At 43.7% G+C, this 4860-nt stretch overlaps 1 protein-coding gene across 2 annotated transcripts in view; it reads left to right on the forward strand.

The window, feature by feature from the left end:
• OSBPL1A (oxysterol binding protein like 1A) overlaps positions 1 to 4860 on the forward strand; it is a 217468-nt gene that overhangs the window by 94961 nt on the left and 117647 nt on the right. The gene's annotated exons all lie outside the window — the stretch shown is intronic.

Here is a 4860-nt window from a genome sequence, read left to right on the forward strand (position 1 = left end):
TTCCCTAACTGATTGTAGGACTGTGGGCAAGTTTCTGAAGAATAAAGATATGTAAACACCTGATGGTTGGGTGTGGAGATCAGATGTATGTAGATGAATAGTATGTATATAGACCATATTAGCATATCACAAGAGCACAAAGTATTCATTTAGTAAATGGCATTCATTGTTTTTAGAGTATTTTAAGGTTTTTCTTTTTAGTAGTTCTATGAAATATCAACCCTGTGGGGCCCTCAGTAGAAATCCATGGATTTCCCTCTGAGAAATACAATTATAGATGATGAGAAGGCCTAAAAAATATTTGAAAGATAAATGGCATCATTGAAGTTGGTCTTATCAAGTAGTTAAGAATTACAACATAGGAATTTAATCGCTTAATTGAGGTCAGAGTGGAATAATTATGCACTGTAATGCCTTATGTATCAGGCATCATAAATTTTATTTTCGTTATCCAAAAACTATTAGAAGAGCAATGATAAGCTTGAACTCACATAGACCTGAGTCCATTTCCTGGTTCTGCTATGTAATCTCTGTCTTCACCTCAGTAAAACACAAATCTCCTTTTCAAAGTGGTGACCAACCAAAAAAGAGTGTTTTAAGAAGTAAATGAGATCCGATTAGCAAAACACTGCATAGCACCTGGCACAGAATGGGGACCCTATAGGTGTAAGTGACCCCAGCCCCAGCGGCAGAAAAAACGTTTTTATTCTTATCTTTTTTGAGGATAGTTACTCTGAATCTTACACATTTACTTCTTAAACTGAAGATTTCATACTTTATCTCTTCTGGGTGCCTCAGGATTGTCCTTTTGTATGTTTGTAATTACTCTTTGCCTTAATACAGAGATACCGTCAGGGGATAATGTTTACAGGACTCTTTTTTGATTAAATGGCCCAATCCTGCTAATGCTTTTCGAATTCCTTTTTACTCCTTATGGTTCTAAAATTTTCTTCTCTCCTGTTTTTTAGACCAACTGGATGCTTGTCTCTAGCAGCGGAATACTGATCCCTTCTGATTTACTCATGCTAATCTCCCGTTTGTTAAAAAGAAAACCAGTAACCAAACTTGGTAAAATTATGTCCACAGTAAGAGTAAGCTGGCTTGGTGTGAGAAACTTGGCTTGACAATGAGCACAGGCTTTAGGGTCTGGGGCCTTCTGGTATGTGGGTGTTCTTTGCTTATTTGGAGATTCTCTGATACAGCCTAGATATTCCAGGTATCCACATGACCTCTACATAAATGAGGCATTATATAGGCGTATTTTACTTGAAATAACACTACTTACATTGTCGGAAAAAAACCGGCAATATATAAGATAAGCTGTAAAGTTTGTGATTGATCTACTAAAGACAACCTTACTGTATTTTTTAAAAATTAATTAATTTATTTATTTTTGGCTGTGTTGGGTCTTCATTTCTGTGCGAGGGCTTTCTCTAGTTGTGTCAAGCGGGGGCCACTGTTCATCGAGGTGCGCGGGCCTCTCACTATCGCGGCCTCTCTTGTTGCGGAGCACAGGCTCCAGACGTCCAGGCTCAGTAGTTGTGGCTCGTGGGCCCAGTTGCTCCGCGGCATGTGAGATCTTCCCAGACCAGGGCTCGAACCCGGGTCCCCTGCATTAGCAGGGAGATTCTTAACCACTGCGCCACCAGGGAAGCCCCTTTACTGTATATTTTATGATGTACTTGGGAAACATACTATAATAGAATGTGAAGGCTGTGGTTTTTCTTTAACCTTGTTTTGAGAGTTCCATTCAAAAGGCTAGAAACTGGTTTCATGAATCATTGTTTCTATGGTTCTCACCAGAGGTTGGTATCAGAAGTGGTTAAAATGTCATTCAGAAGTCATCATTGGTGCCCTCTGGGTCTGTGTATTATTGAGCTCCCCTCGATATCATGAGTCTAATCAGTTTTTAGTGCAAACTCACTTATAAAATGTTAAATCTCCTCACTGCTAAAGGGATGTAACCCAAATGTATGGTTGGGAAGATAGTGATGCCAAGCTTGTGGTGTAATGGAACGATTCAGACTCTCGGAACCAACCAAAGGTACTTGCTACTCTGGACCAGATGCTAAAGTCTTTGGAGAGAATTCATGTCCTCCTGTGGACTGATAACTCTATAAAGTCCTGGTTTCTAATACTCATTTAGCTTCCTGAGCTGTTCAGAGTCCTTTAATCCCTCTCTTTCATTTGCAATGTTTATATCTTTCAGGCCTTCACCTTTCTCTCATCTCTATTCTGAGCAAAATTTATTGTCAAACGTTAGGCTAACACTGTACATGCTACCAACTCCCTACTAGTCCCTCATTCCGATTTTTATCTTTTTTTCCTTTTGTTGGAGGCGTCTGTCTCCTATCTTCAAAAACAGCTACTCTCTTCTTCTGAATTCTCCCTTGTAGCTTTTATCTCCCTACATCCCTTTCCAGTTCCATTTTTGAAAATGTGATACCTTCTGTTTCTACTTCTTTATTCCTCAACTAGTCCACTGAGACCATTCTTGCCAGTATCTCCTTGTTGCTAATCAGAGAACATCTTTAAATTATTTTGCTTGTCTTTTTAAAGGGTCTGGCATTTGACTACTGCTTGCTTTTTGGAATGCTTCCCTGTGATTTCCATGGTGCCTCCCTCTTCTGGCTTCTCTTTCCTGTATAGCAACTCCTCCTCAGTCTTCTTCTAAAGCATCTTCTGCCTGTGCTTTGCATGTTAGTATTCCCTAGGTTTCTGTGGGTGGCCTTCTCACTCAGCATTCTCCCTGGAGAATTCCCACTCCTTCAACCTAGAAATCCATGATGATTCAGGTATATCCACTTTGGATCTTCTGAGCTATGAACCAGTTGTATCCAGCCGCCTTTCGGACATTTACATATGGATACATCAGAGGCATTTCTAAACCAAAGTGCCTAGAACCGAGTTACCGATTCAACTCAAAGTTACCTGTTGGATAACTCAAGCCGGAAACATGGGAGCTGCCTCTGGTTTGTTTTTCTTTCTCAGCCCCATTTTTAATCAAGTCCTGTCATTTTTACTTCCTGTATCTCAGTTGTCTGTCTCCTCCAACCCAGCACACAGATTCCCCATTGCCATTCTGTTAGATAAAGTTCTCAGGATTGCTGTGTTGGATGACTGCTACCATTTCGCAATCCCAGGTTCCACCCTTCAAAATTGAGTCAATGTCCCTCCTAGTCTAGGAGTTCCTTGCTGTTGCAGCGCTTATGACACTGTATCATTATATATTTACTTGTCTGATTATATATTTACTTGACTGGAGCTCCTCAAGTAAGTATCTTATTTTTGTAGCATCTGTTTCTAGCATAGTGCTTGGTATTTAGTAGACAGTTAATAAATACTTGAATAAATGAATAATGAATGTACAAAGGAAAGAATACAAGCTTTTGGGTCAGACCAATCAGGACCTAAACTCTGCTATCTTGACCCTGAGCAAATTAATATATGTTTGGGAATTCCATTTCCAAATCTGAAAATGAGAACACAAATGAGTTATTTTATGTGAAGTTCCTCAGTACAGTGCCTGGCACATTGTAGGTGCTTTGTAAATTGCCTTCTGAAACAAAGTAGCCTTTGTTGTTCATTGTTTTGTTTTGCTGCCTGGTACTACTTTTGCAAACTGAATTCTTTCTCTAATTTTTAGGGCCTAGGGAGAAAGATTCTGTAGCAGGGTCTCTTCTTCAGTGACAAATGTGACTTTTCAAAATGTGATAATATTTAGTCACCAACTGAGAATGAAAAAAAAAACAACTGCCTTTTCAAAGACACCTTGAAACCTCACCGACATTAATTCCCATTTTTCCGAGTGTGGCCTTGTCTCATCTTTTACACGTTTTTCATCTGTGGTGCAAATACAGCCACCACTGCTGGAAGGGCGAACTTAAAGTACCCTAGGATCTTGTCAAAGAAATATTCAATTTTGTTCAGTATTACTCTGCTTCCCAAAGTCAAGGACAGATTTGTATACCTTAGAAAGGTTTCAGACTACTGTTTGTTTTTCCTCACCAGAACCTCATAGTTAACGAGGAATTTCATTAGCCAGAACATCCCACTTTTAAGTATATCATGTATGTGGTGGGTCTTACTGACCTTTACGCCTTCGTCCACCCTTTAGGGGTCGCCAGAATCAGAAACACCTATTTCACGTGAGTAGGTTTCACGTTAGTAGGGTCAATACTGTTGTTTTCCTCATTGCTCAAATGGTAGCCCAGGAAGTGTGTGAAAAATAAATATGTGCAGACTAGCTCAGTCTTTGTTGTGGAATCGGACTGTTAACTCTTCAGTGTAAGCCTGTGTGTCAGTTACCTCCGAATGGAAGACTCCAGAAGAGAGGAACCCTCTGCTTTTCCCGGGGGGCAGGCTGGCCACTTAAAAGTTGCCAGGGCCGCGTCCGCAGGACCGGCGTCAGTACAGCTCCCGCTCCAGGGCCGGGCCGGCGCCTCCGCGGATGCTCGCAGAGCCCGGGGAGCGGTGCCGCCTTCCCCGAAATCCCGGCGCGCTGCTCCCGCAGCCCCCTGGCAGGCCCCTACCTGCGCCTCGGAGCGAGCGGGCGCCGCGGCCGGGGAGAGGGAGGGGGAAGGGGAGGAGGGACGGACGACGCTAGCCGCCGCGGAGCCACCCGCCGCAGGCCATTTGCCGGCGGGAGTCCTGGAGGGCGGCGGTGCGGCCGAAGGGCCATCGCGGACCTCGGGCGGCCCGGGCGCAGTCCTGGGCCGCGCCTCTGCTCGACCTCCCTGGAGCCGGGGGCGGGCCGCGCGAAGGTGACTTCAGGGAGACCTTGCGGTGCCGCCCTGGGTCGCTGGGTCGCGCCTCCGGGCTGGGCTGGAGTGGAGGCGGAGGGACAGGCCGAGCGCATTC

Source organism: Lipotes vexillifer, unplaced genomic scaffold, assembly GCF_000442215.2.
Source record: "Lipotes vexillifer unplaced genomic scaffold, Lipotes_vexillifer_v1.1 scaffold168, whole genome shotgun sequence".
Taxonomy (NCBI): Eukaryota; Metazoa; Chordata; class Mammalia; order Artiodactyla; family Lipotidae; genus Lipotes; species Lipotes vexillifer.